Raw genomic sequence first — 26,419 nt, forward strand, 5'->3', positions numbered from 1 at the left:
TCCCCAGGCAAGGAAAACAACAGCAAAAATGAACAAGTGGGACTATATTAAGCTGAAAAGTTTCTGTACAGCAGAAGACACCATCAATAGAACAAAAAGGAACCGGGAGAATATATTTGTAAATGACAGATCCGATAAAGGCTTGACATCCAAAATATGTAAAGAGCTCATACGCCTCAACAAACAAAAATCAAATAATCCAATTAAAAAATGGGCAGAGGAACTGAAGAGACAGTTCTCCAAAAAAGAAATACAGATGGCCAACAGACACATGAAAAGATGCTCCACATCACTAATTATCAGAGAAATGCAAATTAAAACTACAATGAGGTATCACCTCACACCAGTAAGGATGGCTGCCATCCAAAAGACAAACAACAACAAATGTTGGCGAGGCTGTGGAGAAAGGGGAACCCTCCTACCATGCTGGTGGGAATGTAAATTAGTTCAACCATTGTGGAAAGCAGTATGGAGGTTCATCAAAATGCTCAAAACAGACTTACCATTTGACCCAGGAATTCCACTCCTAGGAATTTACCCTAAGAATGCAGCAATCAAGTTTGAGAAAGACAGATGCACCCCAATGTTTATCGCAGCACTATTTACAATAGCCAAGAACTGGAAGCAACCTAAATGTCCATCAAATGGATAAAGAAGATGTGGTATATATACACAATGGAATACTAGTCAGCCATATAAGAAGAGGGCAAATTCTACCATTTGCAGCAACATGGACGGACCTGGAGGGTATTATGCTCAGTGAAATAAGCCAAGCGGAGAAAGAGAAATACCAAATGATTTCACTCATCTGTGAAGTATAAGAACAAAGGAAAAACTGAAGGAACAAAACAGCAGCAGAATCACAGAACCCAAGAATGGACTAACAGGTACCAAAGGAAAAGGTACTGGGGAGGATGGGTGGGTAGGGAGGGATAAGTGGGGGGAAGAAGAAGAGGGGTATTAAGATTAGCATGTATGGGGGGTGGGTAAAAGGGGAGGGCTGTACAACACAGAGAAGACAAGTAGTGATTCTACAACATTTTGCTATGTTGATGGACAGTGACTGTAAAGGGGTTTATAGGGGTGACCTGGTATAGGGGAGAGCCTAGTAAACATAATATTCTTCATATAAGTGTAGATTAAAGATAACAAAAAAAAAAGAAAGAAAGAGAAGTGGGATTACTCCCTGATAGGATAAAACTAACTTTAAATCAACGATTAATGCATGCTTTAAATATCTTTAATTTTGATCACTTAAAGGGTGTCAGATGATTGGCTATGGAGGTACACTTTTCTGATGATATTTCTTTCTCTTAAAAAAAAAAAAAGCAGTTCCTGTGTGGTGTCCTCCAATGAGTTCTACACAATGATATAAAGGGCATATCAAAGTGTGGGCAAAGGGTCTGTTTGTGTTTATACAGAGGATCAAAGCCTAATTTGGCTACCCAGAAAATGACCTAAGATACGATACGAAGAAGAACTTCCAACATCAGCACTCTCTGGAAGAGTCATACCAGAAGATGATCATCAAAAAACCTCAACAAAGATCCAGGTGATGCTGCAGTTGTAGCTGCATTCATCCCACTGGTTCCTGGACTTGCCATTGGAATGAAGAAGGAGATATCTAAGCTGGCCTGTGCATACAGTAAAACAACAAATTTGACTGGATCTATACTGTTGGAACTCAACCAAGAATTAGGAGAAGTGCAAGTTATAGCGCTCCAAAATCTTACAACTACAGACTATCTACTGTTAAAAGAACATATGGGATGTGAACAGTTCCCAGGAATGGGTTATTTTAATTTGTCTGATTTCTCCCAGACTGTTCAAGTACTGTTGGACAATATTCATTATATCATAGACAAATTTTCACAAATACCTAGGGTGCCTAACTGGTTTGCTTGGCTTCACTGGAGATGGCTGGTAATTGTAGGTCTGCTTTGGTTATGTAACTGTATTCCTATTATGTCAATGTGTGTGCGCAATATAATTAGTAGTTTAAAACCTATACATGCTTAAGTTACTCTACAAGAAGATATGTCAAAGAAATAATCAATCTTCCCATGTTTTCTTCCGTCTGCTACCTCTATAGCTTTTCTTCTTCCTTCCTAATTACAACCCTTAAATAGAATTCGTGCCTCATATCGAATTCACTGAGTATCATAATTCCTCCAAGTGGTAAAGATACCACAAGACAAATGCTGGGCATAGAAGCCACAGGGCATAAATGTGCAAAGAAGTAAAAAGCTAACCTTTTCAAACAATATGGCTTCTCTCTCACTTACCAACTTTACATTTCCCTGTATGGCCCCGGAAGATGACTGGTTAGCCAGAGACAGTAAGATTCCTCAAGGGAGGAACAACCTAAGACAGGCACAGTCGCAGGGGGGCCATCAGGTGAGAAATTGGGGATCAACAGAGGTGAGGCTTAGAACCTCACCCCCCCTGCTTTGAGAGAAATCTTCTGCAGCCATGGATGTTTTATTGCCCTTGTCTAGCTCAGATTAGCACATAGTCTACAGGCAAACACCTGATCATCTACCTTTGCTCTCTTACAACACTAAACTATGTTTTCTACCTTTATCTTGCATCTACCTACCACTTCAGCATTTTATTAAAAAAAATAATAATAATAATAAAGGGAGAAATATGGGATTCACATACAAATCAAGTATAAAAATCAAATGAATATTCATATATGACCTGATTGTTTATAGTTCATAATGTGTGATCAACACCGAAAGTTTCTGTGATGACTGCCCTTGTACTGTTCACCATGTAAGAACTTACTCACTATGTAAGAATTTGTTCACCATCTAAGGACTTGTTCGTTATGCTTCAGAAGATTGGAGACTGACGAGAATTAGGCTGAGGGTGGATTAATGATTGTGCATTCAGCATTGACTCCCCTATACAGAATTTTATTGTTGTTAACAACCATTTGATCAATAAATATGAGAGATGCCCTCTCAAAAAAAAATTAAATTAAATAATGCAGGCCAGGTAGTTAGCACAGGACCCGGCAGACAGTAAGTGCACAATAAATGTCAGCAAAGACTCTGTTGGCCCTGCTGCTGGTGTTGATGTTGCAGAGTAAGCAGAAAATATTCTTATTTAAACAATAATCCTGTATATTTAGAGTTAAAAGTCTTAACTAGTGTCACTGTAAAGTTGCTCATTCTTTTTCTTTGTCTACTAGCATTAGCCAATGTTCAGTTATAGGGACACTGCCCATGGAAAATCTTTGAAAGTTTTGGCAAGGCACTGGAATGGAACAGGATTGCTTGATTGGTCTGGGATTGATTTCGCTGCATGCTTCTTGGCATATGTAAAAGAAAAAAGATGCCCAGGTTTAGTAGCCCCTGCCTACAGAGGAACTGATTCTGGCATTACCGTGTCTCAGGCCTACTGATGACCTGAGGTGCAGTGACCCTGTGTTTATTTCCTTGTTGATGTCCCTTTCCTGGCTCCAAGCTCATTTTCCCAGTGCCTGCAGGAAAACAACATCCAGGGGTGTGGTAGGCCTGACTTGGCAGCCCTACAGGTGAACAAAAGGATCCCAGCTTTGTCAAGAGCAGAAGGAAGTTCAAGGAAGCCCCAGCCCCATCCAAAGCAGAGCAGATCTGTCCTGGATGCTCAGGAGTGGCTGCTCTGTGGGGCTGCTCTCAGGGCTATGGATCAGCATTATGCGAAGCATTGCGGAAGGGGCACGGAGTGAGCTGTGGACACCAGGGCAGGGTGGTTTTCCTGCATGCCCTGAAGACGGAACATAAGAGAGAAAAAGAAAATTGTCTTGGGCTGCTGCTGAGTCAGAAGAGCTCAGTTCCCAAACAGACTGTCCCCTGAGGCCTCACACAGCTGAGGACTGATCCGCAATGCAGAAAAGGTAAGAGGCCTGGTTCTTCCACCAGGTCACATCTCATGGAGTTTGTTAAGACTGCCACTGACTCCTGCAGCCAGGCCTCCTACCCTACCCCTAACCCGCACACACACACACACACACACCCAAGTTGTTGAGAACAACGTGGGAGATAGAAATACCTAGTTATGTCTGTTTCAAAACATTCTAGAAAGGCCTTAGGACATTTATTCTCTTTATGTCCACTTTTTTCCCTGATTGGTCTTCATGGAAACCTTCTTTCTTTACTTTCAATAATAAAAAGTGCTTTTTATTTTATTTTTACTGGCCAGACAGATCAGTAAAAAGAAGCAATCCCATTAATGGTGACTGGATGACATTACTCTTTGTCAGTATTCAAACACATCCCCAGGTTTTGTTTCATTTCCCAGTAGGAATAGGCTTGTCATTGCAGTTTAACGTATGCAGAGACTTGGGTCCAGAGAAATTGTGATTTGCCCAACAGCATGTAGGTGGGTGAGTGACAGACAGCACACTTGTCTCCATTACTGATCTCTTTTCAGTAGAATGGGGACTCTATTTTCTCAAGCAAATAGGAGACTACATACTCTGCCACATATTCTGGCAACTGATGTGAAGAGAGGATGGAATTTTAGAAACCGGGACTCTCCTGGAAAATCCAGAAATAGATAGTCACAGTATCCAGTAAAAATGCTACTTATCCATGTTGACTTCTATCCCTAGGCATTGAATCCAGTTCAACAAAGGTTGATAAACTATGTCCCCTGGGCCCATTGCTGGGTCATGTGCCGGGGCAGGTACAGATTCTGTGCCTGAGAAGTGCTGAGGGATAGAAGGGTGGGGGCTAGGGGCTGGGGGTTGATGCTGGATTGAGGGGAGCTTCCCACCTGGGCTTACCCTAAAGTGGGCACGGACTGAGGAAGAGAATTTCAGATCAGCACCACTCCCCATGCTGGAATTGGCTCAGGGAACATTAAAGCAAGGCTGTGGCAACAGAGCAGGGGGTGAGAAGCCCTTTCTGGGTACTAAACCGTCTGAACTTAAATACTGGTTCCACTACCCACTAGCTCTGCGACCTCAGATTTCAGATATGTAAATGGGAATAATTGCAATACCTATCTCAGTGGAGTTGTCCTAAGGTTTAGATGGTAATTCATGTGAAGCATTTGCTGGCACATAATAAGTGTCAATAAATACTAGCAGTTGTAATTACCATGTGCCTGGCTCTGTGGAGATGTTGGCATACATGTAAGGGGTACCCTGCCCTCAGTTTGATCAGACCAAAACATTGTGAGTTAGTTGTGTGCAACTAACTATATGCAGTGTGATAAGTGCTCTGGGATCCTGGTGGAAGGATCTGCTAAGTCTGTGTACTTTGGAATGAATGTTCTGGGCAGCCCATTGGGGAGATGGGAGAAGGTCTCATGTAGAGGCCTTGTGCCCAGAAGGTGGACATAGGACAGTGAAAAGACCTGAAAAGATTTTATTTTGAATCCCAACTTCATCCTCTGTCAGAAGCATAGTATGACTGTCTTAGTCTGCAAGGGCTGCCATGACAAAATACCACAATGTAGGTGGCTTAAACAACAGAAATGTGTTTTCTCACAACTGTGGAGGCTGAAGCCCAAGACTGAGGCAACAGCAGACTGTGTTGCTCCTGAGCCTCTCTCCTGGGCTTGCAGGTGGCCGCCTTTCCCTGTGTCCTCACCTGGCCATCCCATGTGCATGAGCACCCCTGTTTCTTTGTGTGTCCAAATTTCTTCTTTTAAAAGGATACCTGTCAGACTGGATTAGGCCCTGCCCTAATGGTGTCATTTCCACTTAATAACCTCTTCAGAGATTCTGTTTCCAGACCCAGCCACACTCTGAGATACTGCGGGTTAGGGCTTCACCATACAAATTTGGGGGCACACAGTTCAGCTCATACCAATGACGGAGTCACTAAACCTCTCTGAGCCGTCACTTCCTCATCTAGAAAATGGGTACAATACTCACTGAGATGAACCAATTGTGATGATTATAAAAAGACCATATAAAAGACCTGTCCCAGTTTCTGACCCACTGAAGGTGCCCAACAGGTTTTAAGTTCTCATTATTAGCCTTTGGGACCAAGCCTCAAGTGAACAGGGAATCCCCTGCAAAATCCACATGCCAGATGAACACTGAAGAGTTGGCCCTTAGTTACCCCCATGGACTCTCTGGGTGGGCAGAAAAGGGACCCTCTGTGTTTCTGCTTCCTGTTCTGGCAGGAGGGCTTCTCCTCAGGCAAGTTAAATGGTTGGCATGACCCACCTGCAGATAACACATGTTATCTCGTTATCCGGGGAACTGTCCGTTCTTCACTGCATCAGTTGAGAATACCCATCTCCTGCACCTCAGCAGAGAACCAGCATGCAGCAGATACACCCTCATTCCCTCATTCTGCTTCTGGAGCAGCCACTCTAAACTCTGTCCACCCAAAACAGCCTCTGGGTACCTGGACTCTGGAAAGTCTGGAAAACATTGTAATTCTAACCTAACATATTCATTACATGTAGATGTGTGCATGTGTGTATGTATATATATAATTTTTAAAAATCTCAAACTTATAGAAAAGTTGTAGATGCAGTATAGTTTGGAGAATTTTCCACTATATTTTTCCTGAACCCTTTGAGAGTAAGCTGCCCAAAATACCTCATCTTCCCCAGATACTTTGGTATACATTTTCTATAAACAAAGACATTCTCCCACATAACCACAAAATCAGGAAATTAACATTGGTACATTACTGTTACCTAAACCTCAGACCCCAGGAAGTTTTCAGCAACCATCATTTGATCCTCAGACCAATTCACATTTTTTGCCAGTTGTCCCAATAATATCCTTTCTAGCAAAAGAATATTTTCAGAATCCAGTGTTGCATTTAGTTGTCACGTCTCCTTAGTCTGACTCAATATGAAACCATTCCTTAGTATTTCCTTCACTTTAATGACCTTGACACTTTTTAAAAATGCCAGTTATTCTGGAAAACATTCTTCACCTTGGGCTTGTCTGAGTTTCCTCATGCTTAGGTTCCAGTTATGCAACTTTGACAAGAATATCACAGAAATCTTGCTGTGTTCTCGTTGCATCCTATCAGGTGGCAGTGGTTTTAAATTTCACTGAGATCACTTGATTAAAGTGGTGTCTGCTAGGGTTCCCCACTGTAAAGTTATTCCTCTTCCTTTTTTAATTAATAAGTGTTCTGTAGAGAAGTACTTTGAAGTTATGTGAATATCTCATTCCTCATCAAATTTTCAATGTGCCCTTTTGACATGTTACCATCATTCTTTGAGCATTTCCTTACTTCCTGGTGCGATCAGATGTTCTAGCCTTAAAATCAGCTATTTCTTTTAGTAGAGTCAGTCATTAGTTCCTTTTAGTGGAGAATTATTTAGAAGCCAAAGTCTGATTGCCAGGTGTGTTCATTCTCAGACTCTCAGTGGACAGAGCTAAGGTGTATGTGTGTGTGTATTTATTTCTGTATTGAAAACCATAAATTCACACTGGTACTCCCAATTCCAATCCAGTACCACTGGGTTCATTCTAGTCTTTTCCTTTTCCATCTCTGTAAGTCCCTTCTCTAACACTGTTAGAGTGCCTGGCTCCTGTTGTCCTTGATACATAAGGTCAGTCCCCAGCTGCTATCCTGACTCCCACCGCCTTCCCCTGCTCATTCTGCTGGGGTTCTGACTCTCCATGCCAGGCTGCCTCTCCCAGGGATCCCTTCATCTGCCCCCACAGATGCTGGCACCTGGACTAGGCCGGTCTTCTGTGTGGCTAGCCTTACCCTGCTTAGGCTCTGGGTCACACAGTTACAATTCCATCTAGCACAGTGCAATGTGAGCTGTTTTGACAGCCCACCTTGGGAGGGCACCTAACCCAGAAGGGGCAGGCAGAGACAAGGGGCCCGAGGGGACTCTGAATGACTAGGGAATACCGGGGTAAGGGAGGGCTGGCAGGGAGCCAAAGGGAGTGGAGTGTATGGGGGTCCAGAGCAAGGGGGTGGGCTAGAAAGGCAAGCGCAGGCTGGTGGAGGTGAGCCTGCATGGCAGGCCAACAAGACTGGACTTTAGACTTCAGAACAAGAGGCTTTGGAGCCAGACTTTCTGGGTTCAAATCCTGGCCATGCCAATTATAAGCTGTGTGGTCTTAGGCAGGTTATGGCTCCGTGCCTCAGTTTCCTGGACTAAAACTTGATATTATAATAGTATGTACCTCACAGAATTGGTATAAGGATTAAATGAGTTCTTTTACATAGTACACAGAAAAAACACATAGCACATACAAGGCATATGTAAATATTAGGTGTTATTATTTTCCAATAAATGGATTTTTAAAAGATTAGGGCACTGACAAAGCAGAGGCACCAAAAAACATCATTGATTAAGAGTGAGAGACATTTAAAGAATGTTTTTGAACATTTCAAAAGAAACTCTGAAATCATTATCTTGAGAAAAACCAGAATTTTCTTACATTTTTGTATGCCTATTTTATGGGTTACTGTTGTTTTTCTTTTGGCCTATTTTTGGGGAAGGGGGGCCACCATAATCTTTTCATTGTTTTGGCTTACAGATGTCCCGATGTTACAAAAAAGACCCACTATGGAGGAGAACTCTTCTATGGGTCTTTCATTCACTGAGATCTGCTAGGAGTGGCCACTGCACACACTCTTCAAGCTCCAGACCAATAGAAATGGTCATGATTGTTCTACCAAACCTAGCATGACCTATGCTACCCCAAAGCTGATGAGGGGTCATCTTGAAATTTAATGATCACTAAAACAATTCTGCACCCTGACTGGGGAGGTGAGAGGTGGAAGGGTGGAGACTGGAGGCATTCTTGAAACTGTCTTAAAACTCTATTTGAAATAGGAGTTGGCAGTCTTTCATCAGTGGCATTCTAGCCTAGTGTCCCTGGAGCTGTGTAGCAGTCCTCTTCCTATAGTCCACACACCCTGAGAACCAGGGGAGCCAAGCTAGAAGCTCAGGTATGCCTACACCACATCAAAATTAAAAACCTCTGTGGTCAAAGGATACAATCAACACAGTGAAAGGCAACCCATGGACTGGGAGAAAATCTTTGCAAATTGTATATCTGCTAAGGGGTTAATATCCAGAATATATGAAGAACTCGTACAATTCAACAATAAAAAACATACAATCTGATTTTAAAGTGGGCAAAATAGACATTTTTCCAAAGAAATGATTTGCAAATCACAAAAAAAATGAAAAAATTCTCAATCTCACCAGTCTTTAGGAATATGCAAATCAAAAACACAATGAAATACCACCTCACACCCATTATGATGGCTGCTATCAATAAAAAACATAAAATAACAACTGTAAGCAAGGATGTGCAGAACTTGAAACACTTGTGCACTGTTAGTGGGAATGTAAGATGGTGAAGGGGCTATGGAAAATGCTATGGTGATTCCTCAAAAGTTAAAAATAGAAATACCATATGATGCAGCAACTCCACTTTTGGGGGTATATACCCAAAGTGATTGAAAGCAAGGACTCAAAAAGATGTACACCCATGTTCACAGAAGCATTGCTTACAATAGGCAAGGGATGGAAGAAACCCAAAAGTCAGTGGACGGATGAATGAATAAACAAAACATGACATATTCATATAATGGAATACTATTCAGCCTTTAAAAGGAAGGAGATCTGACACATACTACCTGGATGAACCTTGAGGATAGTATGTTAAGAAATAAGCCAGTCACAATAAGACAAATACTGTGATTCCACTCAGAGGCACCTAGACTAACCAAGTACATAGAGATAGAAAATAGAATGGTGGTTGCCAGGGACTGGCGGTGGGGGATGGGAATGGGGCATTACTATTTAATGGGGACAGAGTTTTAGCTGGGGAAGAAGAAAAGAGTTCTGAAGAGGGATGGTGGTGATGGTTGCACAATAATATCAATATACTTGGTGCCACTGAACTGCATCCTTAAAATAGTTGAAATGGTAAAGTTTATGTCAGAGGTATTTTACTACAATTGAAAGTATTAATTAAGACATGCCAATAAAGCTAAAGCCTATCTTTTTTCCCTTAGCAAGGTGATTCTGGGAAATGGTTAGGAAAACTATAGAAAGGAAAACCCTACCATTTATAGAGAAATTTTCCACATCTCAGAGTTCCCTAAGAAATTGACAAAGGCCTAAATTTCAATACTTAAATTTTATTTTAAAATTTCTTCTTTAAAGTAAATAAGAAAATAAGTTTTGATCAGAACTTGGTCAAACTTTCACAGATAGGTCTGAGATATTTTCTGCTATATCATAAGCCTACAGCCCAATCAATGATATAAAGAGATTGCCTCCCACAAATAAGATCAATGTCTTATTGAAGAAACAAAAATTAAGGAGACCCTATGCAGTACATTTGATTATTCAGTTATGTGTGTGTGTGTGTGTGTGTGTATGTGCTCCTAAAAAATTTCAAGCTTCCAGTTCTTGACTGGTGGTGGGTGAGCCACAGGGGGTATGTGAGAGGAGTTTGGAAAGCATCTACATTGATGTCTTCTGCTGATTACTTCTTTGCTGAAAGGTAGAGAAACACACCCAGCATGAGGCTGAATCTGAATTCAAGATCACAGCCTATGTCAGGTGAACACCTAACCTCTGATTCTGGGTCAGCAAGAGGAGAGGAAATGGAGCAAAGAGGACTTTTCCTCCCTCTTTCTTGAATCCCACACCTGGAAGCCAGCCCTGCCTACTGGAGCAGTTCTCACCCTTTACAGATTCCTCCATTTCTAAATTTGGAGGTTCATTTAATCCCCATGGGGGCCTTGATCATACATAAAATTGGAACAATAGTGAAAAACTAGTGGGTGTCAGTGCTTTATAAACCATAAAACAGATGTGTTTTTTTATTTTTTTGTATACTACATTCCACAAAATACTGTAGTGGCTACAACTGGAAAACAGAACAGTGGTCACACACTAGCATGATCCATTTCTGGCCAGCACAGTGCTTTTAGTTTTTTTACATTAGCCACCAACATCTAAAAACCAAATTTCATTTAAAAATCCAAATTTCACATTATGTTAAAATACAGGAAAATTTGGCCACAGTGGTACCACATTTATTTGGTAATTCACTTACTCAGCAAATGTGGATGGAGTGAGAGTTCTGTCAGGTACTGTTCTGGATGCTGGGAATATAGCACAGGTGAGACAGGCTACAAGTCAAGTAGACAGATAAGTAAGCAGGGAAGGCCTCTCTCAGTTTGCCACAGTCCACACCATGCCCTATTACCCAACTCACTTCAGTGATTTTCTGTTACCTGTCTGGCAGTTGGAGGCATCTGAGGTAAGCTCTGCAATAAAATGATGGGAAATATAATTAAGAATTTTAAAAATTAGGAACAGGGGAACTATAAATAAGAACAGGGTAATAAGACCAGAGTAAGTAAGAAACAAATATGGATGTCACAGTGCCTTCATGATTGGTATAGTTTGGCATCAGATTTGGTTGCTTCTTGGAAACTAAAGCAAAAGGGAGATATATCCAATGAAATCATTTACATTTTCAGAAAGACAGAAATAAAGCCAATCCTTTATGGATACAAAACTTTCCTCACCTGTACTTGGAACAGAAATTGACCTTTTCAAGCTTTATAAAGGGAGCTCTGAGTGATACTGTAATCAATATCCTTACCAACACATGCACAAAAGTATGGTATTTCCCACTGTTCCAGTCATTCATTCAAAACACCTTTATTGAGACACTAACAAAAGGAGTAGAGAAGCAAAAATACCCATTGTTTCCTTTTTAATTTTTTTTTGTATCATAGATAAGAGATGAAGGAATACCTCATCTAAACTAAACTTGGTGAAGGCTGTTGTATGAGAGGTTAAGATGGGGCCATACAGACCCTTTGTTCTTGCTGATCTTGATTCATACAGTATTGCGAAAAATGGACAGAATGACTGTCACTCAAACTATCTTCTTACTATAAATCTATTCTCAGCTGGTTAGACAGAAAGTAAAGAGTGGAATTAATAGTTTCTTGTGACATTCCTCAGTGAGAGCCATTCCCTTTACTAAAAGGCAATTCTGTGGCCCTTGAAGCTTTTGACTTAAGTAGATAAATCTCCTTCCATTTTCTGGAATATCCCAGTGGGGAAACATGGATGGTTATGCACAATGACTCATTAATGCTGAGGACAGCCCATCTGAGGGCACAACAAGACTGCTGGGCTGGCAACCAAAAGCCAGGGAATCTAGCCTGTTTTCTAGAATGTTCCTAGGGAGCCCTTTTATGGCTCTAGAGTCCAAAACCTCATAAGAATTCGCTTGCCAAAGGCCCTGAAGGATTCTTAATTTGTGAATTCCAAGAGCAGAGCATACCTATTCTTTCAATGGTGTCTTCTGCCACAAGGAAACAGATGCAAAAATACAGTTAATCCAAATTTTCTGTCCTTATTTTTTGCCTGGATGCTGCCTGGCTGAGTCCTTATCACCTGGATTATCTCTTGGCTCATTGGTGATTTTGTGGGCTCACTCTCCTGCAGTTGGCAAGAAATGAGGCTGCAGACCAGGGCCAGATCATTGCTTCTCCCTCACATTTTTGAAATCCAAGAGCATTTGACTGTGCTGGTTGTAATCCTTACCCAGACTTCCTCCACTCCATTACCACACCTCTCTGTTACTCTGCCTAAATATCCCCTTTGAGCCAACCTCACAGAACTGGTTCTCTGGGTTTGTAACAATGACCTTCCAGATATATCCTGAGCTCAGTCTGGCATGAGCCTCACAGTCTCTGCTTGGCCTAGTGGTGCCCAAGTAACCAACCGCACCTGAGATGTTATCCGAGTCACTCGAAATGGAATCCCATGCTGTGCTGGAATGAGACAGCCTGAGTTCCCAAGGATTTGCTACAAAAGTCCCAGGTAGTGCTGTGTTTTCTGACAAGCCTCACTGTGTACATTTCTTTCCATGGGCCATAAACAAACATATAGGCATATGTCTACACACATACTTAAATACCTCAATACATTATTTTAACTTAAATCAGTTTTCATTCATTTCCTTTATCACTAACATGAAGTACAGAACCCAGGAGTTAGTAGTCCCATCGGGTTTTGTTTCTGAGTGGTGAGGGTTATTGTTATTAAGACTTTTAGAATAAGTGTTTTTGTAGACTAATAAAGATTTGTCACCAACTGGCACAAGTGGCTAGGAAACACACCGGGCAAGGAGCTCTGTGCTCAGTGGGTGCTCAATTCCTGGAATAATGATCACAGACACTCCCTGAGCTCTCATGTGCTGGACACTGTCAAATGCTTCACTTGGCTTGGCTTATCTTGTTTAATTTTCATAATTCTGAAAAGTACTAGGGTATTTCCATTCTTTAGGGGGAGAATGTGAGATTGAAAAGAGGTTAAGTAAGGTGCCCAAAGTCACCACGCAGCCGGACTGGGTCTGAAACCAGGTTGGGTGCACTCCGAAGCTCTTAACAGGAGACAGAAGGGGAGGGAGAGGAAGGTGGTGAGAACCAGGAGGTCCTGGGCAGCAGCTCTCCACCGCTCCCCAAGCTTCCCGACCAATTGGCTAAGTCCGTACTGTGGTGCTTGTCTCTTAAGGAGCAAAGAGCTGCTTTTTCAGAATCTGCATCTGTCATATTCTCTGTTGATTCTGGTTGACAACTGATCAGATCGTTAAGATCAAGGTTACTTAACCTCTCCAACACTGGCATTTGGGGTTGGGTAATTCTTTTTGATTTTGATTTTTAAATTGAAGTATACCTGCCATACAATACTATATTAGTTTAAGGAAAACAACATAATACTTCAACATTTTTATACATTATGAAATGATCACTATGATAAATTTTGCTACCATCTGTCACCATAAAAGTTGTTACATATTAGTAAGTATATTCCCTATACTCTATATTGCATCCCCATCTCTTATTTATTTTACAACTGGAGTTTATACCTTTTAATTCCCTTCCCCTATTTCACCCATCCCATCCATGTAAGGAAATCATATGATACTGGTCTTTCTCCGTCTGACTTACTTCACTTAGCATAATACCCATGAGATCCGTCATGTTGCAAATGGCAATATTTCATTCTTTTTCACGCTGAGTGATATTCCATTGTATATAAACATACATACATACTACGTATTCTTTATCCATTCATCTATCAATGGACACTTAAGTTGCTTCCATATCTTAGCTGTTACAAATAGAGCTGCAATGAACACAGCAGTGCATATATGTTTTTGAATTAGTGTTTTAGCTTTCTTCAGGTAAATTACCAGAAGTGGAATTGCTGAATTGTAGTTCTATTTTTAATTATTTGAGGAACTGCCATACTATTTTCCACAATGGCTGCACCAATTTTGCATCCCACCAGCAGTGCTTGAAGGCTCCCTTTTCTCCACATCCTCACCAACACTTGTTATTTCCTGTCTTTTGATAATAGCCAATCTGACTGGTGTGAGGTGAGATCTCATTGCGGTTTTGACTTGCATTTCCCTGATGATTAGTGATGTTGAGCATCTTTTCACATGTCTGTTGGCCATCTGTATGTCTTCTTTGGTGAAATGTCTCTGCAAGTCTTCTGGCCATTTTTAATTGGATTATTTGCTTTTTTGATATTGAACTAAGTTCTTTATATATTTTGGATATTAACCCTTGATTAGTTATACAATTTGCAAATATCTTCTCCCATTCAGTAGGTTTCTTTTAGTTTTGTTGATGGTTTCCTTTGCTGTGCAGCAGCTTTTTTATTTAATGTAGTCCCATTTATTTTTGCTTTCACTGTTTTTGAATGAGGAAACACATTCAAAAAAAATATTGCTGAAATTGATGTCCAAGAGTTCACTTCCTATGTTTTCTTATAGGATTTTTATAATATCCAGTCTTACATTTAAGTCATTTTTCCATTTTGAATTTATTTTTGATATGGCATAACAAAGCAGCACTTCATTCTTCTGCATGTACTTGTCCAGTTTTCTCAACACTATTTATTGAAGAAACTGTCTTTTCCACTTTGTATATCCTTGCCTCCTTTGCCAAAGATCGATTAAACATGGAATACATTTATTTCTGGGCTCTCTATTCTGTTCCATTGATGTATATGTCTATTTTTGTACCAGTACTAGGCTGTCTGGAATACTAAAGCTTTGGAATATAGTTCCAAATCAGCAAGCTATAATGCCTCTAGCTTTGTTCTTCTTTCTCAAGATTGCTTTAGCTGTTCAGAATTTTGTTGTTCCACCTATATTTTAGGATTATTTTTCTAGTTCTCTGGAAAATGCCCTTGATATTTTGATAGGAAGTACACTGAATCTGTAGATTGCTTTGCATACCATATGGTTATCTTAACAATATTAATTCTTCCAATCCATGAGCTCAGTATATCTTTCCATTTATTTGTGTCATCTTTCATTTCTTTCATCAATGTCTTACAGTTTTCAGAGTACAAGTCTTTCATCTGCTTGGTTAAGTTTATTCCTAGATACTTTATTTTTTTTGATGTAATTGCAAGTGAGATTGTTTTCTTAATTTCTCTTTCTGATAGTTCCTTATTAGTGTAAAGAAATGCAACAGATTTATGTATATTAATGTTGTATCCTGCCACTATACTGAACTCATTTAGGGACTGAATAATTCTGGTTTGGGAGAGCTGCCTTTGCATTATAGTCTACTTAGCACCATCCCTGGCTTCCACTCAGTAGATGCCAGTAACATCTCCTGAGTTTTGACAATCAAAAAGTCTCCAGACAATGCCAAATGCCCCTTGGAGGGAAAAGCTTCCCCATATAGAGAACCACTGTACTAGATACAGCCAGGGATAAAAGGAGATTAAAGTCCCACAGACGTGACGGGGAAAATCCTCAGAGCTTCTGTGGGTATGGCTAGGAGTTCTCTAGGAATCTTTCAAATGAAGCATCCCCTCTCATAGTCATGGCACCATTGTGACCTCAGACCAAGTGGAAAAGGCCAAGACTCTAACTAGTCCAGAGGAGGTCACAGGCCCCACAGGCTTGCAGGTGGGTGGACCAAGGGGGTCCCTCCAAAAAAACCTAAGGACCATGAGTGGCCTTCCCAGTGTCACTATTCTGGCAGGAAACTCGTATATCTGGGAAATGGTCCTTTCTTTGGTAGCCATCTCTGTAGCATTCATCTGAGCCCAAGCATAAATAGTTAGACAGTAACCATGCCAGATATGACTTTAGGGGCATATGGCATATATGAGAAGTGCCCTGAGCTGGTGCTTGTCTCTCGTGGCCTATCACAAGATGGCCAATGCCCAGGGGAGCCCTTTGTCTCAGGCCCCACATTGGGCCTCAAATTTAAAATCTTCAGTGTTATATACATACTGAATTTTTATGTATGGTCAAAAGCATTAATTTGTTCAATATATACATATAAAATATATCATGCTTTTCATATGTTTATTTTGGAATTTCTTTCATTTTAAGTATCCCCAAAACCTCCAAAAGTAGATGCGGCCTAGGTCTGTCTTAACTTCTCGCATGGCCTGCTCTCATCATTATAAAGCAGAGTAAGCACATCAGGAGTGTGATCTACAAGAGCTACAGGCCCTGGACGGCCAAACACATGCTTATTCTCTGTTTAGTGTGAAATCTCCACAGAAACTTTCTATGCATTATGTTACATTCCAGGATAATTCTTTAAGTAAAAAACATCCCTGGGAAAATGTATAATGATCTCTCAAACTCAACCATGAAACAATAGACAAGCCAATTTAAGAAATGATCAAAATATCTGAACTGTCATTTTGCCAAAAGAAGATACACAGATAACAAGTAAACACATGGAAAAGATGCTCAACATCATTAGTCATTAGGGAAAAGCAAATTAAAATCAGAAAAAGATACCCTTACCCACCTCCTAGAATGGCCAAACCTAAAAAGACTGACAATATCACATGTTGGAAAGGCTATATGGGTACTGGAACTGGTGGTGGGAAGGTAAAATGGTGCAAACATTTTAGAGAACAGTTTGGCAGTAAAAAGTAAAATGAATACCCATCATGTAATCCACACATCGCACTCCTCAGCGTTCACCCAAGACAAATGAAAGCTCATATCAATACAAAGATTTATACACATATATTCATGGTAGCTTTATTTGTAATCACCCCAAGGAAATAACACAAATGCCTATCAACAGGTGAATAGACAGTGAGTGGTACATCCACACAGTGGAGTACAGCTCAGCAGTAAAAAGGAATGAACTGTTGATAAAATATGAATGAATTTCAAAATTATTATGCTGACTGAAAAAAGCCAGACCAAAAAAAGAAAAAAAGAAAAAGAATTATGCTATCTAACCTCATTTATACAGGAATTCTAGAAAGTATAAATAATCTATAGTTACAGAATTCATATCAAGGGTTGCCTGGGAAGTGGTGATGGAAGGAGGAGTGAGAGGGGGAATACACAGGGCACATGGGTACTTTGGGGGTGATGGACATGCTTATTATCTCGACTGTCGTGATGATTATCCCGATGTGCGGTGGCATATCAGGATGCAGAAATCCATCAGATTGCACACACTAAATATGCACACTAGGATAGAGCTCTGGAGCTAGGGGGCAGAGACACAATCATTAATTAACCCACTTGGCTGACTTCTACATTTCCCTCTCCTCTGGCTGAGCACAAAGGTTGGAGCCAATGCTCTTCAGCACTGCCTGGATAGTGTTACTAGAGTGAAGTGTGAGAAACTCATAAAAAATGCAACAGCCTATGGGTGGGTGAAAGGCCTGCTGTGGCACCCTCTCATTCTACCTACAGGGCATCTTTTATCTGGGTAAGTTCTCTCGGAGCCAGAAGAGATTAGGTCAATATACACTGGATATATTTGCATGGCTAAAAACCCCTCCTTAGAGAGGAGAGACAGGAGGGTCCCTCTCCCAAACAAAGTGGCCAGAACAAAGTGGCCAAGCAGCTTGGACCCCCTCCAGCGTATTCGGACCACAAACCGTGCAGTGTCCTAGTGTTCATGGAGGAAATCAAATGCATGTGTGTGCATGTACACACACACACATACGCACACACACAAACACACACAGCAGCACCGCCTCCAGAGCTGGGGTCTGCAGGTGCAAGTTCCAATTAGAACAGCCGGCCTTCTAAAACCTTTTTTATCCCGAACAACGGCTGGACGTCAGCCACCGCCAGGGATTGAGGAAGGCCCCGGAAGGACTGCCGCCAGGACTGGAGAAAACAAAGACTGTCAAATAAAAGCAGCTCATGTGAGTTGAACCTGAAACCCTAGCTTCATTTTCAAAACCTCTTGTGAGAATTAGACAATACACAATTTTGTGGAAAATCAGTCACTGGCCACAAGGAAACAAACTGCCGTCCAAGGCCCTCCACATCCTTCTTTAAGTCATGGGCAGTTTTCATGTGCAAACCAGGGGGCACAGTATTTCTGTAATGGTACAGCCTCATTGGTTGTTTCTCCCTCAATTATTTTTCAGGGTTACAGATGCAAGGTGGTCCCTCTGTAACTGGTGACTCTTTAACATTAATATCACATCAGGGCTTAAAACAAATCTCTGGTACCCTTGTTTTTAGCAGAGATGTATTTTTTTGTGCTTGCCAAAGCTCCCATCCTCAGCAAGAAAACACTAAGACCACAGACTCATTTTCCCCACTCTTCCTCCACCTCTTACTCCTCCCATTTCTTTCATTGACTTTTTAAAGAAAAGCCTAGAAAGGTCAAAGAGCTTATGTGGAGCTCTGTGCTTCCTCTATAATCAAGGCAGCTTGTTCCACAGCCAAGGAAGCTCTCCAAAGGCAGGCCATTGCTGAGGTGAGCCACATCCTGGTGGTCACCTGGGCTGTCTTGCCACCACCACCGCTGCCTGTTGGGGGCTGCTTCCTCCTCTTCCTGACACCATTGTCTTTAACACTTAAACCTTCAAAGGAATGCCAACAATTAAAAATGTTAACAAAAGAATTTTGAAAACCTATATTCTCACCACCACTATCATACTATTGCTCTGTATTTCCCTCCTGATCTTGTCATTGGCATATTTTTTTGTCTACTTAATATGTGTGTTTGTGTGTGTGCATGCATATGTGTGTGTGTGTGTGTGTGTGTACACAGACATATACGTATATACAACTCCTGATTATCCCTCTGACTTGACTTCTCACCTGGGTTTTAGTCATGAAAAATGAATGGCTGGTAAGTTAGCAACAGAAGAAATGGTCCTTTTGACACTTTAACATTGAAAACCAGTCCATTCTCATTGGTGGATGTTAACTGCTCCTAGGAAACACAGTTAGGTTCCTGTGAGCCTCTGTTACAACAGTTTCATCAGTCAACCAATATATAACCTTGTTTTATGTGGGTTTCTGTATAAAGGCACCTTATTTAGTATCTATTGTTCATTCATTAACAATGAACTCACAACCAGCAGCACTGTAACTTCTGCCTGCACGAAGCTGATCTAACACACCCATGTTCTCTGTAAGGCACATCACAACCTTCTTGTTCATTGGAGCACTAGACAGTTCAGAACTACACCTGGTAGCAATCTTAAACATCAAAATCATAAAGAAAAAGCACAAAAATACAAAAAATGTGGCACTAAATTGACCATGAAGAGAACACTTGTTTACAGTATGAGAGCTGAAACAAGAAGGTATTTGCCTCAGAGGGGAAGTTGGACATCAGGCATCTCAAATGCTTTGCTGCTCTGTACATGTCCACAGATGGGTAAGGAAGTGCCACAAATATTGATTTGGGGGTTTCAATAAATTCTAGTGAGTAGGAAATTTACAAATATGGAAGCCATGAATAATGAGGATTGACTATACCTATACTATATTAATGCAGTATATTGTGAAGACAGGAGGTGGGCAGCCATGCATGTTTCCCTTTGAAAATAATTTGCTGCTTCTTACTAAAAATGCCACCCATCATGATAAATAACTTCCTTCTAAAGTGGTGGGAAGCTTTTATCTTCCAAGATCATCTTCAAAATAGAAGGTCTGTTTGAGTGCAGTCTATGTGGGTTAAAGTCAGAAGGTCTGAGTGTAAGTGATGCCTTTGGCTTCAGTCTCCATCAGCAGCCAGACCCTGAACAATGCATACATTTTCTCATTTGTGAAAGGGAAAGTCTGTAGTTCGTCAGTCTCAAGACATATTCTCTTGCACATTAACATATCTAGAAAGGTGTGATCTTTTGTTTTATTTTGCTTAATGGTTATGATGTGTTTTGGTTTAGTTGACAGCATTCTGTTTTCTTCCTGGGCGGTACATAAAATAAAGGTGCAGAGTCTAACCTTTGAAATACAGTAATACTTGATACCTATCTCATGGTATTGCATGTATTGAGCAATAATAACACTTTACATGGTTGTCATGAAAAAATAAATAACATGCAAGTATAGGTACCATTCAAAGCACTTGCAAACTAAGGAATTATTATCATGATTGGGAGTGTTGTCTTGCTCCTAGATCAATCTTTTACTCTTGAGGTTCCCAGGAACTTTCATGAAAATTGCACCATGACCCCCTACACCTCTGATTAGATTTTAATGCAATGGCTGGTACAAACAGATCAGTTCAGTGGGTCATAAAATATTTTTGTCATTGGAAATTGATTCCTAAAGAACTTGAGAACTACTGCTTGGAGGAGAGCAAAACACAAGTTTCTTGGGGACCAGATTAGTCCTTTCTCTATGCCTATGATGTTGCAACCGTGAGATTGCATGCAATCTGATTATTGGGGTCCTCTTACTTGCATTATGAGATTCTTTGCCAGTGCAAATTGGATTTCCTCTCAAAACTGCCTTGACATATGTTCCGTCCTCAAAAGTGAAACAATTGAGGCAACAGTGCAGTCCTTAATTATTTATAACTCAAAATTCTTCTATCTAGGTCATCCCAGATTATCACTGAATTGCTATTTTTTAGAGGGGGAGGGAGGATACCTAGATTTTGTGGACATGAGAAAGCTTATAACACTTTCACCCCAAACAGACAGTTTAAACTACAGACCTTGACTATTTACTTGTATATGTTTTTGTTCCTTGATGTAAAGGGCTAATATAAATCTGAGACATTTCTCTGAATTCTAAATGTGGACAGATGAGGGGTTCAGTGAAGGGCTGACTGCCAGCTGAGAGTGTGCGCACTGAGAGCAAAATATGGAGGTTGCTTTATCTGCTGTCCTATTGTCAAATTACTGTCCAAGTAAGTGAATAAACGGGAGGACGTAGAAAACCCAGGATTCATCAGGCTGCTTCTATGTGCCTTTTGCTAGGTGCTCATATATAACTGTTTCAACACACCTCAGTTTGAGCATTATCATTTCCATTTCACTATTACCAAAACCTGACACTTGAAGGTGGAATGATTTGTTTAAAGTTACAGGAGTAAGGAACAGAATCACCTTCAACACCCACATCCTGTCTCAAGCTCTTGCTCATTCTTTTCAGGAACAAAAGGGCTAACCAGTGATTGAGACACTGTTACAGTCGCTCTGCCATCCACCTTTCCTGTGGTCCTCTCTGAGGGGAATTTCAAGCCTGGCTACTATATTCACATTGTTGCCTTCTTACCATAGTGACAACCATAAGAGGTCACAGTAAAGTTTTGTTGAAATGATAAAATTTTTGAAACAATAAAGTTTTGTTTTCCCTCAAACCAGAAAGGATAGATCCCTTTCCCTCACCACTCCTCCTTTAAAAAAAATAAGAAAGAAAAACTACTAGATGTGCAGTCTCAATGAGATGCATTCTCTTTGATTTGCATTCTGAATAGCATGTATTGTCCTCAGTAATTTTACTTTTGGAGTGCTGGCCAATAACGATTAACATCTCCTTTTCTTAAGTGCAGCCCTGGAACAGAGATTTTAAATGACCTGCCTAAGGTTACACAAGAATTAGCAACGGAGCCAGAGGGGAGCCCAATGTTCTAATCCCCCTTCATTGACCATCTCAGGCCAAACTGCTGTTTCATGCATACTTAGTAAATATTTACAGCTTGAATTATCTTCACAGTGGCAGTTAGGAAGCACTTTCATATATAGGGGTATACATGCAAAGCAGAAGTGAGAAATGTAAACTTGAATTAAATGGACACAACACCCCTGATAGTATAAGTACTGGACTAACACCTGGGAGACCCAGGACTGAAGACTCCTGCTTGTTCTTTCCAGTCTCCTGTTGGCTGGTCTTTAGGTGGAGAAACAGACCTGAAGTCTGCGGCTGGTTGGAGGTGCTCTGATGAAAGAGAGTAAGGAGAATGTTCGCTGTGGACATTGGCCCACGCTCCTGATGCTTGAAAACACCCTATGTTGGAGAAAGTAGTGAAGGCCCATTAGAAGATGCCTTGTTTTAATGTGATGGTTAGAATATTGGTCAAATCATGCCCTACTTCCGAATAGACATGTTTTATATTAAACCATATATAACTTAGACCATTTAGGTTTATTTCTCTTTATAATAATATTGAAATAATTGTAATAGCTTAACACTGAATGGACTCATTCTATTCCAATCACACATATTCTTTAATATAAGAAACTTGAGGAAGGAGAACATCGTCTAAAGGAAGTTTATATTTTTTTAATTAGGTTCTTTTCAACATTGCAGTGAGTAGTGTGAAATAACCCCTTTGGAACTAACTAAAGAAAAGGAGCGGTTTCACTGGCTCACGTGACTGGGAAGTCGAGAGTGGGGGTCAGCCTCCAACAGTGCTGGTGCTCTCTTCCCCTGCCTGTGCCTCGGCCCTTTTCTGCTTCAGAGTACATGGGTGACACTCTGTTTGTCCACACCCCAAGTGACAGGAAAGATCGAGCGTGGGCCTCATTCTAACTGAATGTTTTCAAAAAGGAGGATGCTACCTTTTTTCGCTCCTATTCCAAGTGCTGGGGAAGGACCCTGACTGACCTCATCAGTCGGCTGCCCCACGGACTAAGCCTTGTGACCAGAGCGAACCGGGCTGCTGTCAGCCAGGCCTGGGTCACGTGCCCGCCCTTCCTGCAGGGTGTAGGAGCAAGTTGACTGGGCAGCGACACCACATGACTGCAGCCCCGCCAGGCCCAGGGAGTGGGGAGGGACGGGCCCCGAGGAAAGGGAGCAACAACGCCAGAGAAGGACAGACAGATGTGCTGGGCAGACAAAAAGTTCTAAGAATGTTACTGTGACAGAAATGATTTACCATGTACTCCGTGCCCTACTGAGTTGATTTGCAATGGTTTCAGTGTTATTAACAAGAATATTAGTAACAAAAGACAGTGTTCTCAGTTTCTACACAGAGTTCCAGTACTTCCCACATAATATTTTACGAGTTCTAGGAGGTCCCGTGTGGAGCAGTTGGCACATGTTTTGCTGTACAGCCTTTCTGGCGATGGAGAGACCAGGCCCTAAGGAGGTTATGCAACCTTCCCTAAGTCCCACAGCCAGTCCGTGGCCAAGCCAGTGAACTCTTGTCTCACATCCAGACTGTGGGGATCAGTTCCCTCCTGTTCCACCATTTGGCCCAGAGGAGGAAGATTGATGGAGATTAGGGTTCTCATGTCAAGCACCAGTGTGATTGGCTTTTAATGGTCTTTATTTTCATCTATATTTCATCAAGGAAAATAGCATATCCTTCACTGGCTAAGCACCACTTCAGGAAAAGCCACAAAACATCCCCCTGAGTCCTGTTCACAAAACTGAACAAAACCTAACTCTGCTGAGCTGACAAAAACTGACAACCTCACTTCAGCTTCCCTGGCTGTGACCCACAGGACAAGGATCTTTCTTTCTGAGTATTGCTGTGCATCTTTCTTCATTTATCATGGCTGGAGAAAATGAAAAGCACTACAGAAAATGAGAAGCAGAAACCATAGGGAAAGGAGATAATGAAAGGAAGATATAAAAGGGAAGAAAAAGAAAGAATGGAGAGACTCTAGTGAGTGCTTGGGAAAGAGAAAAATGGAGACCCAAGTTTGGAGAGAGGTGGTGTGAAAGTTCCAGGAGGCAAAGGCAGGTGGCGTTACTGAGTTCCCACTGCGTACTGTGGACTTTCACATCCACTCTCTTGTTGCATTTAATGTCATCGTGACATCTTTGCAAGGCATGTGTGGCCATCCCACATTACATAGAGAAGGAAACAGAGAACCAGATCCAGGTAACTTGATGGATTCATGCAGGTAGGAAGTGAGGAAGTTGTGGCTAAACCTACACACATCCAACTGCCAGGTTCACATTCTTTGTCCTTCCCTCCCCATCACCCTCATACTATCTAATCCCTACTCATTTTAGGACAGGTTATCTGGAAGCAGAGCCTGAGACAAGAATTCTTGTATAAAAGATTTCTTAGGGGAAGCGCTCTCCGGAGAAGGGGAGTGAGGGAAGCAAGCAGGATGGGAAAATTCAAAGCAAGCATATAGCCTTAATTTCTCTAGCTTTAGCCTAATTTGACAGGGAACATGAACTGCCATTCAGAATTCATCCCATCTTGAGGTAAAGGAGTCAAACACGGGCACCCTGCCAGCCAGCCATTGTCTGTGGGCCGTCCTGTTGGTGGGTGGAGAGGGTTGTGGGGGATGTAACATCTCAGGTGAGCGCCGTGTAGCAGAAGGCGGGTCTCTGGAGGAGACAGCAGTAAGCCCTTAGCAGCCTTGCTCGTGGGCTGTCGGAGGATGGGAGTTCCAGCCCAGAAAGACAGTCCGCACCAAGAACGGCTCTTCTCTAAACTCGGGTGCCGGACTCTTACTGTGGAAGAGAAGGGAGAAGGGGAGCCCTAAAGAGAAGGAACCACTACCCCGGGGGTCACTGAGGCCCCCACTCTGAGTCCCGATCCAATCTGCAGGTAGCAGAATGGATTTCTGTGATAATTCGGCCCTCGATCTGCCATCCCAACCACACTGCTACCCTGAATCCCCCCTTGCCTCACCTCCAGGTCAAGATTCAACGGATTACAAGAATCAGAGGATCCAGGACCTTTGACCTTACCTTCCACCACATTCATATATTTCTCACCAACTTTTTCTCCACTCTTTTTTGCTTTTCTCCAACAGATTTTATTTCAAAATTCCAGATACATGATAACGATGGAATCCCACTAAGCCAAGGATTCTCAAGAACTTTAAAAAATATATACCAATACCCATGCTCTCTCTACCTCCAGGAGATTCTGACTCAATTAACCTGGGAATTCTTTTAAATCCTTCAGTGATTCTAATTGAAGCCAGGGTTGAGAAAACTGTACCAGGCATTCCTTAGTCACTTTGGGCCTATATATTAGAATCACCTAGGACATTTTTTAAATACCCATGCTTAGGTTCCATGCCTCAGAAATTCTGGTTTGATTGATGTTAAATGGAAGGTCTGACATTGGGATCTTTTAAAGCTCCCCAGATGCTTTTAATGTGCAGCCAACGTGAAGAACCACTGGCTTGGGATATTTTGAATTGTGTGTCAGGAACGGGAGTTTTGGAACTGCACTGGGATTAGTGTCCTAATATGAGAGGAAAAGAGGCCTCCATGAATAGTAGCAGCTGAGGTGAAAGAAGAGACAGACTCTCTATTAATTTGACAATGAACAGCCAGTTTGATCACATTTCCTATCAAATGTAAAGTGGAACTGGATTTTTCAGAAACATTTTTTTACTCTAGGTCTCTAGCACTCTGTTGGAGATCTGCAAGGTAGCTCCCCCCAAAAATAATGGGTGGAGGAGATATTGTACCTGAGATTTAACCAAGAATTAATTTACCCACCCAGTCAAGACTGCTTAGGCATTATCCCACCCACTCCTGATTCCTCCCCCAAACCAGGTGTGCAGGCCAGAGGAGTATAGCTCTTGAGTACTAAAATTGTCTCCAAGTAGCTGCATTCCTCACATTCATGGCCCTCTGCCTCCCTTCCCTACCCATCACATGCACACACTTTTCCAAACTGACACAACCCACAAGACCGTACTCCAGTCCAGTGGGCCATCCTGCAAAGTCCTCACTAGTTGCCCTTGGTGGCCCGCCTGGACTGGCTCACCTGGACTGGCTCGCCTGAACTGGCCTCTGCAGCCAGGTGGACCTTGACCCCCCTGGGTTGGTTCTCATGCCCTATGCTGATTGTCCCTTCCAACATGTAAAAACTGGTACAGTCAATTCTCAATATCCATGGCAGTTGTGTTCTATAAAGTCACTGCAAACACTGAATTAGCAAGTGCTGAACCCCGCCTCCTAGGGGAAATACAGGTTCGCTTCCTGCAAGCTTCTGGTCATATTGAGCAACCCATCTACATGTAACTGTGCTTCATGCACATTCCATTTACAAACACTTTATTTAATCTATCATATTGATTCCTTAACATTGAATTCACACTAATAGCACTATAACTAGTGCCTAAATGATGCTTATCTACAGCACATATGTTCTCTATAAGGCACACTATGGCCTTCTTATACTTAGCACTAGACAGCACTTCAGCACAATGTTTGGGACCATTCTGAACAGCAAAATCACCAATAGAAAGCACAAAAATACAAAAGCTGTGGTACTAAATAGAC

At 41.6% G+C, this 26,419-nt stretch overlaps 1 protein-coding gene across 5 annotated transcripts in view; it reads left to right on the forward strand.

The window, feature by feature from the left end:
• The first annotated feature begins 3,572 nt into the window (after positions 1-3,572).
• The window catches only part of LNX1 (ligand of numb-protein X 1), a 160,666-nt gene continuing 137,819 nt past the window's right edge, over positions 3,573-26,419 (forward strand). For 4 of the 5 annotated variants that reach the window (XM_073237615.1, XM_073237612.1, XM_073237613.1 and 1 more), the window contains exon 1: positions 3,575-3,886. The gene's annotated coding sequence lies outside the window, so the exon portion shown is untranslated. Of the gene's footprint in view, positions 3,887-26,419 lie in introns of all 5 variants that reach the window. The other variant, XM_073237617.1, reaches the window with a different exon arrangement.

Source organism: Manis javanica, chromosome 5 (assembly GCF_040802235.1).
Source record: "Manis javanica isolate MJ-LG chromosome 5, MJ_LKY, whole genome shotgun sequence".
In the NCBI taxonomy this organism is placed as follows: domain Eukaryota; kingdom Metazoa; phylum Chordata; class Mammalia; order Pholidota; family Manidae; genus Manis; species Manis javanica.